This window comes from Bos indicus x Bos taurus, chromosome 13 (genome assembly GCF_003369695.1).
Source record: "Bos indicus x Bos taurus breed Angus x Brahman F1 hybrid chromosome 13, Bos_hybrid_MaternalHap_v2.0, whole genome shotgun sequence".
Lineage (NCBI taxonomy): Eukaryota > Metazoa > Chordata > Mammalia > Artiodactyla > Bovidae > Bos > Bos indicus x Bos taurus.
In genome coordinates this window covers 48,539,527-48,554,875 of record NC_040088.1, presented here as the reverse complement: position 1 = coordinate 48,554,875, position 15,349 = coordinate 48,539,527, and the positions used below count along the sequence as shown (strand labels likewise).

Below are 15,349 nucleotides of genomic sequence, written 5' to 3'. Positions count from 1 at the left end.
TCTGTGACCAAAATAATAAACAATTTGTGATTCAGTTTGTTTACCAATCTCTCTCAAAGGTCAGGACCAAAATTATTGACTCAGCCTTGCTGTCAAATTTCCTTATTTCCCAAATGAGGGTAAATGTATGACTCAGGATTAAGATGTGACTAACGTTTCCTTCCAGTAGGAACAGTAAAGCCACCAGCTCCCATGGCCACCAGAGACTGAAGAACAAAGGTGGGGAATACCATGTAGATGCCTGAGTGATTTCACCACTGTGGTCTAAGAACAATAAGAAGAAAACGCTCAAAATCACCCTCCCAAATATTTGAGCCTCAGGCTAAGTGAGCCAGACAAGCCCTCCGCTCTGGTCTCCTTCCTGGAGGGGAATCAGAGAGCAAACGGAAATTCAAGGACCAGGGGAATCCCTGCTCCAATGACTCAGGTAAGTTTCTGCCCACCTCAGGGGAGAGGTTCCGTTTGCTCTAAAAAGGAAGTGTCGGTGCAGGCAAGACTGATCAAACTACAGGAAACAAGAAATCATGGGGCTGGGCTCCTTACTTTTGGCCAGCTGATTTAGAAGCAAGTGTCTGTCAATGTTAAAACTGCCTTTAAAAGGAAATGTACCACTAGACTTCCTATCAGCACAAAGAGATGACATCATGAAACTGATAATAAACATGGCTATCCCTCCCCAATGGATTGGCATTTTGTAGCCATGAGGGAGGGAGCATCCCCTTGCTGTCTAAGCAGGGATCCCAGGTGGGCTCAGGAATCCCACAGATGGCCTTAAAATGCTTTCTAACTGGGTCAGGTTTCCTCACCTCACCAACCTCTTTATTCATCTGTAAAATGGATACAGGAACAAAATCATAAGTGTCTTACAGCTTTAAGTGTCCAGTGTGTAGCATGGTGCTTTGAACACAAAATCACGTTCAAGAGTTTTGTTTACAGGAGACAAGGTGGGGAGGTTCGGTGCCCATTTGGCTGCACCGTTTAAGCCACCAGGAGCCAGCCCGGCTGGAAAAAGCACCATCATCAAATGACACCGTAAAACCATGGATCTGAATGCACTCAAGACAGATCTGAACAACTGGTCAACGGGCTGGATTCTGTCTGAGAGCTGAATACAAGAACGGATTTTAATAATTGAACAACTGCTATGGCTTTAATGATAGCTTTGGATAGGCTAAAGGCTGAACTGACAAAGAGGGTTTTTTTCAGCCAGATTTGCTCAGTGTTTGAGTGAGTGGTGTTGCTGGGGCTGGAAATATGGGGTGGGAAGCCGGATGGGGCCAGCTCTCCAGGCAGGAGAAGAAAGGTGGTTCGAGTCCAGGCCTTGGTGTGCCTGGGGTCAAGGGCATCTGCTATACTGCTTCCTCTGGGTACATGGGCTGGTGAAAATGCTAGAAAAGAAACCAAACCAACTCAACAGTGGATTGGGCTCAAAACCCTCCCTTTGGACAAATAAGGAACTGAAAAGTGATTTTCAAAGTTTACACAGTGATGAAGTCTGACTGACCAAGCAAAGACGATGAGAGATTTCCAAATTCAGGGCAGAATGGATATTTTTTTTCCCTTTTTGAAGAAAAAGAGGACACAATAAACAGTAAAAACATAGATCAAGGAAAATTAATTGACCTAAAATAAAGAGAGATTCACAGAGAACAAACTTATGGTTGCCTCAGGTAAGGATGCGGGGAAGGGACAGTAAGAGAGTTTGGGATGGAAAGGTGCACACTGCTGTATTTAAAATGGATAACCAACAGGGACCTACTGTATAGCACATGAACTCTGCTCAAAATTATGGGGCAGCCTGGATGGGAGGGGAGTTTGGGGATGAATGGATACATGTATATGAAAGGTTGAACCCCCTCACTGTTCACCTGAAACTATCACAGTATTGTTAATTGCCTATACACCCATAGAAAATAAAATGTTTAAATAAAAAAATTAAAAAGAGAGACTCAAAATGTCAGCTTCTTTAGCAGATGCTTGACCAAGACAGAGACTGTTCACTGTGTAAAGACAAAATTGCTGAAATCAAAGGGAAACTTGGGAGGTGGATGAAGATGGTCCTTGAGGGAACGCTGAGGCTCTAACTTCATTTATGTGGAAAGGAGACTCCCACAGTAAAACAAAGATCACTACTGGCCATTTTTTTTTCTTTTTTTTTTGCTGAGAAAGCCCTCGGATGAATATTTTGCCCAAACTCTCTAACTTACCAGGTGACCCCAGGGGTACCCTCTCACCAAGAAGACACACCTACAAAAATCTTTCTACCAACAGGAGCCTGGAAATGTCACAGGAAGAGTTCTGGGAACCCCCTTCCATGAATCCTTTCCCATATCTTATAAAACAGTGAAGAAAGGTGTACGATTTCATTATCTATGGAAGACAGCATTTGGCTGTTTCCCTCTCCTGCTCTCACTCCCAATCATGAGTTTATCCTTGGCTAGCCAGGTACTTACATAAAAGCCAGTTGGAGAAGAATTGCAATTGAGCCAATAACCTCAAGGTTCTAACAAACAGCAGGTGCCACGGGACTGCCATCTTCCTCCTCTCCATCCTCCATCCCTCCACCACCAGGTGCCACTAGCAACAGCAGGCCCTACTAGCACAAGTGTGGGTGTGTCTGCCATGGACCCTTATCTTCATTTGGCAACTCCTCCTCCCTCCCACTGTCACTGCCTCCACCCCTCAATCCAAGGATGGACCCTGCAATGGCAGTTCACCCCTCTGGGCACAGCCATGGGCACGTGATCCAGGCCAAAAAGATTCCTTTCATAAGACTTGATTGAGCAGCACTAGAAGAAAGAGGGTCTTTCTTCTTTCTTTTTGGGTCAAAGCTGTAAGAACTGCCAGTGGCTATCTTTCAGGCCCAACCCCGAGAGGACACTTGAGCCCTGTCTGAAGCCAGCTTTACTCCTGGATTGCTCTAGTTTATAAGTCAACAAATTTGATGTTTTGCTTAAGCTAGTTTGAGTTGGGGGATGGGAAGATGTGCAACACCCAACTTTCCTCAGGAAATGTAGCTTTTTATAGGAAAGAGAAAAATCTTATAATAATATACCTGGGCTTCCCAGGTGGCCTTAGTTGTAAAGAACCCACCTGCCAATGCAGGAGACATACGAGACACAAGTTCGATCCCTGGGTCAGGAAGATCTCCTGGAGGAGGGCACAGCAACCTACTCCAGTATTCTTGTCTGGAGAACCCCATGGACAAGGAGCCTGGTGGGACAGTCCACAGGGTCGCAAAGAGTCAGACGCGACTGAAGCGACTTACCAGTTCAGTTGCTCAGTTGTGCCCAACTCTTTGCAACCCCATGTGCTGCAACACACCAGGCTTCCCTGTCCATCGCCAACTCCCAGAGCTTGCTCAAACTCATGTCCATCGAGTCAGTGATGCCATCCATCTCATCCTCTATCTTTCCCTTCTCCTCCCGCCTTCAATCTTTCCCAGCATCAGGGTCTTTTCCAGTGAGTCAGTTCTTCGCATCAGGTGGCCAAGAGATTGGAGTTTCAGCTTCAGCATCAATCCTTCCAATTAATATTCAGGACTGATTTCCTTTAGGATTGACTGGTTGGATCTCCTTGCAAGGGACTCTCAAGTCTTCTCCAAGACCACAGTTCAAAAGCATCAATTCCTCTGTGCTCAGCTTTCTTTATTGTCCAACTCTCACATCCATACATGACTACTGGAAAAATCATAGCTTTAACTAGACGGACCTTTATTAGCAAAGTAATGTCTCTGCTTTTTAATATGCTGTCTAGGTTGGTCATAGCTTTTCTTTCAAGGAGCAAGTGTCTTTTAATTTCATGGCTGCAGTCACCATCTGCAGTGATTTTAGAGCCCAAATAAATAAAGTCTCTCAGTGTTTCCATTGTTTCCCCATCTATTTGCCATGAAGTGATGGGACCAGATGCCATGATCTTAGTTTTCTGAATTGAGTTTTAAGCCAACTTTTTCACTCTCCTCTTTCACTTTCATCAAGAGGCTCTTTAGTTCTTTAGACTTAGCATGCATGCAATAATATACTCAGTAGCCATCTCCCACCCAAAAAGATCCTCCATTCCAACAGAAAATAATTGTTCACAAATACATTCAAACAGTCACTTATGTTTGGCAGAAAACTGTTCTAACTGGATGCTGAAACCTTTTAATTAAATAAGCCTTATAATTATAAGGCTCCGAGTTACTTTTAACATACTGTGACATTCCAATAAATTTGAAGGATCATGTGAAATATTTTTAAAAGAATTCTGTCAGGATGTGGTAGCATCTTTAAATATAATATTTAAACATAGTATTTCCTAGGGAACTGTCCCAGGTTAAAGCCTCATAGAGACATCTATAAAGCATAGTTCAGGGGCTACTTTTGGAATAAATGTTCCATTGAGAAAGGTTCAAAAGGGAGGGGATATATGTATACCTATGGTTGATTCATGTTGAGGTTTGACAGAAAACAAAATTCTGCAAAGCAATTATCCTTCAATTAAAAAATAAATAAATTAAAAAAAAAATAAATTCCTGTCTACAGCCATCCCACCTTGAATGTGCCCAATCTTGTAAGCTAAGCAGCATCAAGCCTCGTTATTACTTGGATGGGAGGATAAGCTCCTGAAAGAAAAAAAAACTCCATACCCAACAGCACAAGCAGACATGTTCCACCTTCCTGCAGCACTCAGACGTCTAGGGGAATCAGAGCCAACATCCTCCTGTGGAGACCAAGACAGACACACTGACCTCCCCATTTGATTCTGCAGGAGGTGAACTCCTGGATGGGACTCCATGGAGCAGATGCCCACTGCAGACTCGAGCTTCTTCACTCCCCTCATCGCTCACTCCCCGGACCCCGAGGGAAGCTACAGCCAGAATCAGGATGTTAGCTCAGACCACAAGTTGATGAGGTTCATCAGATGGGGTAGGAATAATCAATGAACATATTCCACTTCATAAATAAGGCCACCCTCCCAGGCATCAGTCCAAGTTATCTTATGGTGACAGTGAAAAGAAATCCCTAAACTGACACAGCTCACAGACCTTTGTGATCTCTCATGACTTTCAAACGTGCTGTCTGTGGACAATCTGATCATCAGACTCGTTCCCTGGCTCCGGATGGCTCCCGTTCCTGGTGCGAACCTTCAACTCACAGCCGGCTGCTGACACCTTGTTTTCTGCACGTCTGCCCTTCTGCAAGAGCCCAAACTCTGGAGGAGCAGAGATGGAGTCGTCCTGATCTTGCTTCCTGACACACATTCTAAGGAATTTGACAGGCTGCCTAACAAATAAATACTCATTAAATGGATAAAGCCTATTTCCTTTCACTTCACTGTTTTTTTTTTTTTTTTTTTTTTTTTTAAAAAAAAGGGCAAAAGCAAAAAAATTCCAAACTTGGATCTTAGGATCTCAACCAAGATAACTCCCCAATATGAAGGGGCCCAATGTAGGCTTAGGGGTAATGTGAAATAATCTAGAAATTTATTTTTAATACAGGAAAGAGCACAGTTTTTTTGGGTTTTTTTTGCCAAAAAAAAAAAAAAGAGAGAGAACAAAGGGAAAAAAAATCTAACTTTAAAATAGACCCAGGATTCTTCCCCAACTTGCATGACTTTTCATCAGTCTTTTTAAATTTCTCTGGGTTCTGTCTTTAAGTTCCTAACACTGGATTTGAAAGTAACTCGGGTCAGTTCAGGGTCAAATACCAGAGACTGAGCACGTCCCCTGCACAGGCTGGCTCTGCCGATAGTGAACTGTCAGCCCTCAGCCATCAACGCCACCTGTTGTCAGAAACCACCCCTCTCTTGAAAATCGCATCTTCCACTCCAAATGCATTCCTGTTCTCCACTCATGTGCCCTCCATTCATGACAAGTGGAGCAGGGAAAGGGCAGGAGGAGAGAACACAGGCCCCTCTGTCAACCAGTCATCCAAATGCTCCAGCACCCACTGGGGCTCTGAGCTCAGAACAAAGACCCCAGGGTGGGGCCACTGGGTGGGCACATGGCCCTGGGCAGGCGACCTCTACTAGGAGAAGGGTCCATATGTCTGTGCCTCAGAGGGGTAGAGGGAAGCATTGGTGGGCAAACCCTGATCTGTCCGCAAATAACAGAGCCCTGCAACATGAGATGCTTCCCATCCCACCTAGGATGCCTTAGCAACCCCAAAAAATGATCCAATTAGCAGAAAGGGCTGAGGCTCCCCAGGGAGTAACTGTCAGATGTATTCTTCATCTGTGTGCTTCTTGCTTTAGGCTGAACACACTGTCTCCCACAATTCATGAAACCTAATCCCCAATGTGAAAGTGTTAGTGGTTCGAGAGGTGAGTAGGTCATGAGGGTGGAGCCCTCATGGATGGGATTAGTGCCCTGTGCAGAGAACTTGAATAGAATTTGTCTCCTGCTGTTGTATGAAAATTGTATAAATTTTAATTATATTGAATTGGTTCATAATGCTTTTCAGGTCTACCATACCCTTCTACTTTTCTGTCTATTCATTCTATTAATTTTTGAGAGTTTGATATTGAAACTCCAACTAAAAATCTTAATTTCTCTACCTAAAAACATAATTGTAATATACAGTGAAACTATATGTAACTTTGTTCTGTATTTTCCAAGTATTCAGTAAAAGTGTTATCATATTTTCATAATTAAAAAAGAGAGAGAGACCCAGAGAGCTTTCTGGACCCTTCCACCAAGTGAGGACACCAGGAAAAGACAGTCAGCTGTCTATGAGCCTGGAAGGGGGTCCTCATCAGACACTGGGTGTGCCAGCACCTTGACCTTCGACTTCCAGCCTGCAGGACTGCAAGAAACATGTCTGTTATTTAAGCCCACAGTCTATGATGTTCTGTCATAACAGCCTGAATAGTCTTTTTACCAGCGTGGAAGTTCCCGTTGTTTCCTGCTTCTGAGAGCTGGGCTCCCCAGCCTTTCATGCCCAAATTGCAACCACTCTTCTCTCAACCAAATCCATGATTTTCTGTTAAGTTTTGCTGTCCACAGAGCTCACGCCACTTTGTAAACCCATAGCACTTCACAAGTGTGTATGCGTATGTTCACTTAGTAACTGAATATGCACTAAATGGTGACAGAAAATGGTTTACAACACTTTCGAAATGTTTATACCATGACTGCCTCACTAGCAGGAGTTATTTTCTCACTTAAAAAAAAAAATCTCTGAAGCATCTAACACAGGCCCTCATGTTGAGTTAGTTCTCAATTATTTGTTCACCAAAATACCGTCTAAAATTTAATTTCTTATGTTATTGATCAATCCCAATTGTGCCCTCCACCCAAAGCCAAGAAAAGCCATTTGCTGGTGAAACAGAAAAATGAACTATTGTTCACTTTTATTTGGGACACAAATTTCCGATAACAAAGCCAGGATAGAAGATGCAACAATGGGATAATATTACTCTGGGGGCTCAATCATTTACCCACAAAATGCTCAGCTTTGGAGGGACATTGACAAAGGCCCTGACACTGTCCTGGAGGGCCTGCAGTAAGCAGAGGGAAGAAGATCTATGAACAAAAGTGCACTGAAGTTCCACATGTACAGTGAACATATACACACAGGGCTCTTACACATACAGGTGGTGTGTGCAATGCTCTTCATGGCCCAACTCCTCCTAAGATTTCAGATTTTGGTTCAAATGGTACCTCTTCCAAGAAACCTTCCCTGACCACCAGTGTAAAGTAGGTTTCTCCCTGCCACCCCCAGTCCCATTTTCCTCACAGCATCCTTTTGAGCACCTAGCACATTTCTAAGCCTGGATTTCTTGGTCCACTGCTCACATCTGTCTCCCCTTCTAGGCTGAAAGCTCCAGGAGAGTAGGGCCAGACTGTTCCTTGCACCCCTTTATACCTCACATAGCACCTGCACAGAGAAAGGGTGTGTGTGACCATTGAACACCACCAGGATGCATGTGCCAGGATGGCCAATCCCATTGCCAAAATCAAACGCAGAGGAATCAGAAAAGCTGTCCTAAGTCATAGCAGAAGTTTGTGGGAACAGGTCATCACCTACAGGGGCAGAGGAGACAGGCAGACCTCAGGGTTAACTCCTGTTCCCTCCTTTTACTCACAGAAAATGGTCACAGCCACTGCCAGTGGGGTCATGTCAGCCCCCCTGACACAGTGCCTGGTACCCAGAACTTGGGCAACTACTGCCACTTCTCTTCTCCCAAGCCAGGTGACTTGGGAAAAACACATACATACAAAGCACCAAGTCCTTGCCAGCACAATCAAATGGACCCACATCACCCGCGAGCGTGGGAGACAGGTGGGTGGAAATGAGCGAGGTTAGTTACATGAACAGAACATAAGCTCAAACTCGAACAATTAGGACTGACCCAGGGCTTCCCTGGTGGTCCAGTGGTTAAGAATATGCCTGCCAATGCAGGGGACATGGGTTCAGTCCCTTGGGGAACCAAGATCCCACATGCCCTGTGGCAACTAAGCCCATATCACAGTAAGAGAAGCCTATGCGCTGCAACCAAGACCCAGTGCAGCCAAAAAAAAAAAAGATTGGAAGACGAAAGAGGACTGCACCCCTCCCCTCCCTGTTCATTCAGGTAACCGATTCATTCTCTCCATCATCAAAGATAACACAGTGACTCAAGCCTCCAAGACCAGAGACACGAGCAGATACCTCTCAGCAGTCTTAAAGGAGGTGCTACTTTAATTTTTAATGTATTTAAGGAAGACATCTTTAAAAACTACACCTCACTTAGGTGGGATGAGGAGGGAGGTTTAAGAGGGAGGGGACATGGGTATGCCCGTGGCTGATTTATTTTGATATATGGCAGAAACTATCCCAATATTGTAAAGTAATTATCCTCCAATTAAAAATAAAATTAAAAAAAACACTACCCCTTACTTATACACTGGTTTTATACCTAAACTGAGATGCTTGCAGTGGTTCTGTTGAAACCATGTCAATGTGGTGCCAATTTTAAATACGTTAATACCTTCTGAAATATCAGGAGAGTAGGAATGAGGGCTTCACAATCATTCCTTGAATGCATGAAAGAGAAACCATGGAGTGTGAGAAGTTCTTTCTCCCTGAATATTGGTAAAGGAAAATATGGGGAGAGGGTTATTTTCCCTTTAAACTGCAGCTTCCCCCAAAAGATCTGCAGTGCAGTCAAAGGTAACGTAGGCTGCAGGAATATTCATGGTCAGAAGGGAAATTGTGTCTATGGTAAACTGAACAATGCTCCTCCAGCACCCCCCAAAAAAACTCAGGTCTTAAGCCCTGGAAGCTGTGAAGGTCACCTAACATGGGGAAATTATCCTGTCTTATCTGGATAGGCCCAAGGTAATCACCAGTGAGCGTCCTTAAAGGAAGAGGCGGAGGGACAGTAACTACAGAAGAAAAGCCAACAGGAGGATGGACGCAGATTGGAGTGACGTACTTTCAAATGGGGGAAGGAATGCAGGGATGAGCCAAGGAATGCCAGCAGACACTAGATGCCGAAAAAGACGAGGAAACAGAATCCCCTTGGGAGAAGTCTCCAGGAGGAACTGGCCCTGCTAATACTCGATTTTATCCCTGTAAAACTCATTGGACTTCTGACCTCTGGGACTATAAAAGAATAAGTCTGTCTTGTTGAATGAAGCCTTTAAGCCAGTGGTAATTTGTTACAGCACCAACAGGAAACAGATACAGTGTGATCGTTTGTTATTAGATGAAAAATCTAATCTTATTTACTTATTTTTTCATGACCAAAGCTCAGTTCTTCTTTTCTAAAAATTTTATTGGAGAATAGTTGCTTTACAATGTTAGTTTCTGCTGTACAGCAAAGTGAATCAGCCATACATACACATACTTCTCCTCCCTTTTGGATCTCCTTCCCATTCAGCTCACCAAAGAGCTTTGAGTAGGGTTCCCTGTGCTATACAGTGTCTTCTGATAAGTTACCTACTTTATACACAGTATCAATGTTATACATGTATCAATCCCAATTGCCCAATTCCTCCCAACCCCTCTCCTGTGAAAATCTAATTTTAAAAGAATAATCACTGGGGACTTCCCTGGTGGTCCAGTGGTTAAGACTGAGCTCCCACTGTAGCGGGTGTGGGTTTGCTCCCTAGTCAGCCATGTGACAATGCCAAAAAAACCTCCAAAATCTATAAATTCTCACAGCCAAACATGTAAACTTCTAAGTTTGACCTAACACATTCTGGGTGCCTTTCCCTTTACAAAAAAACTAGAGTTCTGTTCCATTTTAGGCAAAGACTCTCCCAACATTATCGAATTCAAGATATAACTGGAAATCTGCACTTTATTTTTTGTTCTACTGTAAGGGTATGCTTTCTTAAATCTTATAGGTTTAATTTAATTCTTAGATATAATTCTTATCACATATTAGGATTAAAATAGAAATAAAGGAGACACAATTTAACAGAAAATCACCATACCAAACTCGAAAACTTACAGCTTATCTGCAATCTGCTCTGGTTGTGTCTCAGACTGCATTTGTTGACTAAATAACACACACAGAAATTTGAATGAGAACTCAAAACTTATTAATTTTACACCCATTGCTTTCCCTCCACCTCTAGAGACCATTACAGCTGTAACAGGCCTACTGCACTGTAACTAACCAAGGTCCGATTAGGGCTTCCTTGGTGGCTCAGACAGTAAAAATCCACCTGCCAATGTAGGAGAGCCAGGTTCAATCCCTGGGTCAGGAAGATCCTCTGGAGAAGGGAATGGCTACCTACTCCAGTATTCTGGCCTGGAGAATTCCATGGACAGAGGAGCATGGCGGGCTACAGTCCATAGAGTAGCAAAAGAGTTGGACATGGTTAAGCGACTAACACCTTCACACAAGGCCTGATTAATGAATAACACAGCATCCCTCGAGAAAATGAATAAATATGCTAGCTGACATAATCTACCAAACTCTTACACTATAACTTAACCTGTAAACATATGAAGCCTCTATAAACAAAATCATAAAGAAATGAAAGAAAATAGCCCATAGTTGCCTAAGAACAATAATATGTGACAGTTTATAGATCTCTTCAAGAAAATTAGAGATACCAAGGGAACATTTCATGCAAAGATGGGCTCAATAAAGGACAGAAATGGTATGGACCTAACAGAAGCAGAAGATATTAAGAAGAGGTGGCAAGAATACACAGGAGAACTGTACAAAAAAGAGCTTCACGACCCAGACAATCATGATCATGTGATCACTCACCTAGAGCCAGACATCCTGGAATGTGAAGTCAAGTGGGCCTTAGAAAGCATCACTACGAACAAAGCTAGTGGAGGTGATGGAATTCCAGTTGAGCTATTCCAAATCCTGAAAGATGATGCTGTGAAAGTGCTGCACTCAATATGCCAGCAAATTTGGAAAACTCAGCAGTGGCCACAGGACTGGAAAAGGTCAGTTTCATTCCAATCCCTAAGAAAGGCAATGCCAAAGAATGCTCAAACTACTGCACAATTGCACTCATCTCACACGCTAGTAAAGTAATGTTCAAAATTCTCCAAGCCAGGCTTCAGCAATATGTGAACTGTGAACTTCCTGATGTTCAAGCTGGTTTTAGAAAAGGCAGAGGAACCAGAGACCAAATTGCCAACATCTGCTGGATCATGGAAAAAGCAAGAGAGTTTCAGTAAAACATCTATTTCTGCTTTATTGACTATGCCAAAGCCTTTGACTGTGTGGATCACAATAAACTGTGGAAAATTCTGAAAGAGATAGGAATACCAGACCACCTGACCTGCCTCTTGAGAAACCTATATGTAGGTCAGGAAGCAACAGTTAGAACTGGACATGGAACAACAGACTGATTCCAAATAGGAAAAGGAGTACATCAAGGCTGTATATTGTCACCCTGCTTATTTAATTTCTATGCAGAGTACATCATGAGAAACGTTGGGCTGGAAGAAGCACAAGCTGGAATCAAGATTGCCGGGAGAAATATCAATAACCTCAGATATGCAGATGACACCACCCTTATGGCAGAAAGTGAAGAGGAACTAAAAAGTCTCTTGAAGAAAGTGAAAGAGGAGAGTGAAAAAGTTGGCTTAAAGCTCAACATTCAGAAAATGAAGATCATGGCATCCGGTCCCATCACTTCATGGGAAATAGATGGGGAAACAGTGGAAACAGTGTCAGACTTTATTTTTTGAGGCTCCAAAATCACTGCAGATGGTGATTGCAGCCATGAAATTAAAAGACTCTTACTCCTTGGAAGGAAAGTTATGACCAACCTAGATAGCATATTCAAAAGCAGAGACATTACTTTGCCAACAAAGGTCCATCTAGTCAAACCTATGGTTTTTCCAGTGGTCATGTATGGATATGAGAGTTGGACTGTGAAGAAAGCTGAGTGCCGAAGAATTGATGTTTTTGAACTGTGGTGTTGGAGGAGACTCTTGAGAGTCCCTTGGACTGCAAGGAGATCCAACCAGTCCATTCTAAAGGAGATCAGTCCTGGGTGTTCTTTGGAAAGAATGATGCTAAAGCTGAAACTCCAGTACTTTGGCCACCTCATGCGAAGAGTTGACTCATTGGAAAAGACTCTGATGCTGGGAGGGATTGGGGGCAGGAGGAGAAGGGGACGACAGAGGATGAGATGGCTGGATGGCATCACTGACTCGATGGACATAAGTTTGAGTGAACTCCAGGAGTTGGTGATGGACAGGGAGGCCTGGCATGCTGTGATTCATGGGGTCGTTCAGAGTTGGACATGACTGAGTGAATGAACTGAACTGAACTGAGTAGGTGCAGGGCCAGGAAGCAATGAGAACTTCAGAGAGTGGGCTACCTAGGACATCTTCTAGAAAAAGGCATTGATTCCAAACAATGGACAAATGAGTTAGAAGCTAGAGGGTGGGAAGGGTACAGGAAAGGAAACCTGAGTCTTCCCTCAATAAATAAAAAGACCAATAAAAATTCAAGGAAAAATATAGGCCACAAACAAAATACAAGAAAGACATAGTCCAAATGTGCCATGATTTTCAGTGACAGGTGGAATTTAACAGAATGAACCCATTTGTAAATGACATTAGAAATTTTCTCCTTCAAGCATTTCTATAGTTGCAATATTAGAACCATAGGAAGGATGTGTAATCATAGCACTACTTGCTCTGCCAAAGGTTATTTATATTAACCTTCAAGCTCAATCTATGGACAAAGCTTAGGAAATACTTACTGCCAGCTAGAGAACATTATCAACACCTCAACACTGCAAAGGTAAAGACAACACAGGGAAAAGTTTAAAGACAAGGGGAAAAGAGAGGCAGAGGAACGGGTAGGGTGCTTAGGATCCTCATCTCACAAAATGCGGCACTTAAGAGGTAGAAAGTAGACGGAACAAGGTATAGAGATTTGTGAATATTAAATGTTACATTGCAAAGGTAATTTACAGAGGAATTCATATAGCGGCAAAACTAAGTTATGCCTGCCTCTGTGTGCATGTGTGGGCTCCCTCGATCACAGCAGTGTCAGTAGATAAAACTCACGACAGATACATCCAAGATAGCTGAGTAAATGTATTATTGGTTATAGAAGCAATAACCACTAAAATAATTAACAGGAACCATCAAAATTGCATTGCCTCTGGAAAATAAGACTCTTGTTTTTCGTTATTAGTGTTTCTCTACCATCTGACTTTTTTAAACCATGTTCATGAATCACTTCGAGGTTTGTGTAGAAGTTAGCAAACTTTTTCTGTAAATAACCAGATGGTAAATATTTTAGGCATTGTGAGCCATACGGGTCTCCAGCAAATACACAACTCTGCCCCTGTCTGTCCCAATAGACATCTGTAAATCAGCAACTGTGACTGCGTGCCAATAAAACTTTATTTACACAAATAGGTGGCAAGCCCAATGTGGCCTGCAGGCTGTACTTTGCAGACCCTTGATCTAGTTAGCCCAATGTTCCCCAAACTATGAGCTACAAGATGCTCTAATATGTTTAAGGGTAATCCTCCACAAAGTGGGAGACGGTCCATGTTCACAGAGCTTAGAAACTGCTGGCTTAAAGGAACTGACTTTCTAATGTGCTTATGAGTCTGAACACCCAACACAGAGGCACAGTGTGTAGTTCAGACCAAGTCTCCAGTTTTCCTGAAGACACTGGAAAAGCATCAAAGTGTTCCTTTTTTGAGGGAAGGTGAACAGGGGAGGAGTATGAGAGCTTTTCTTTAAAACACTTTTTATTTTGTATGGGTGTATAGCTGATTATCAAACAATGTTGTGATGGTCTCAAGAGAAGAGTGAAGGGACTCAGCCAAACATAGATATGTATCCACTCTTCCCCAAACCCCCCTCCCATCCAGGCTGCCACATAATGTTGAACAGAGTTCCACGTGCTACACAGTAGGTCCTTGCTGGTTATAATGCCACTTGAAGCAACATGATGGACCTAGAGATGATGATACCATGTGAAATAAGTGAGAAGGACAATTACCGTACGATATCACTTATATGTGAAATCTAAACTATGACACAAATGAACTTATTTATAAGACAGAAACAGACTCTCGGACATAGAAGACAAACTTATGGTTACCAAAGGGGAAAGAGCAGGGGGATAAGTTAGGAGGGTGGGACTAACAGATACACACTACTATATATAAAATAAATAACAAGTTCCTGCTATATAGCTCAAGGACGTATATTCAATACCTTGTAATAACCTATAATGGAAAACAATCTGGAAAAGAATATGAATATGGCTGAATCACTTTGCTGTGCACTAGAAACTAACACAATATTGTAAATCAACTATACTGCAATTAAAAAATAAAAATAAAGACAACTGCAATTTGCTGTCACAGAACAAATTGAAAAAGGTATTTATTGCATTTAAAAAATAAGGATAATAAAGCAGACAATACTAAGAGACAATTTTAGCAAAGGCAGTACATTTGCTGCTCAGCGTCCTTTCAACAGTAACAAAGGAATCAGCCAAATCATAATTAAATGACCAAGAAAAAAATTTAATGACTTTTAGCAAAATTTGAGTTTGTAACTATGCCCAGGTATAAAACATCTTGGATTCTTGAATAAAAACAAAAATAAAGGAACATTTTTAGATGGAGAGATGGTAAAATAAATTATTTATGGAAATGTTATTAGAAAATTATGAGGAAAAGGTAAAAAGACAGTGTTGAAACAGTGACTTTTAATTAGCAACCAGACAATTCCCCCTTTGTTATTTCTAGCAATATAAAAGATAAATTTAAAATTTGAAAAACACAAGTAATTACCTTTAGATGAATTATGCAGTATCAGAGACACCACTCAGTCAGGACTTTGGGTATATTTTGTCTCCAAAGACTTTGAAATTCATGAAGAAATGTTGCCAATGCATTGACTGAGAAAATTGAACTCAT

At 42.3% G+C, this 15,349-nt stretch overlaps 1 protein-coding gene across 2 annotated transcripts in view; it reads right to left on the bottom strand.

Moving 5' to 3' along the window:
* SVIL (supervillin) overlaps nt 1-15,349 on the bottom strand; it is a 255,948-nt gene that overhangs the window by 219,920 nt on the left and 20,679 nt on the right. The window lies entirely within an intron of this gene.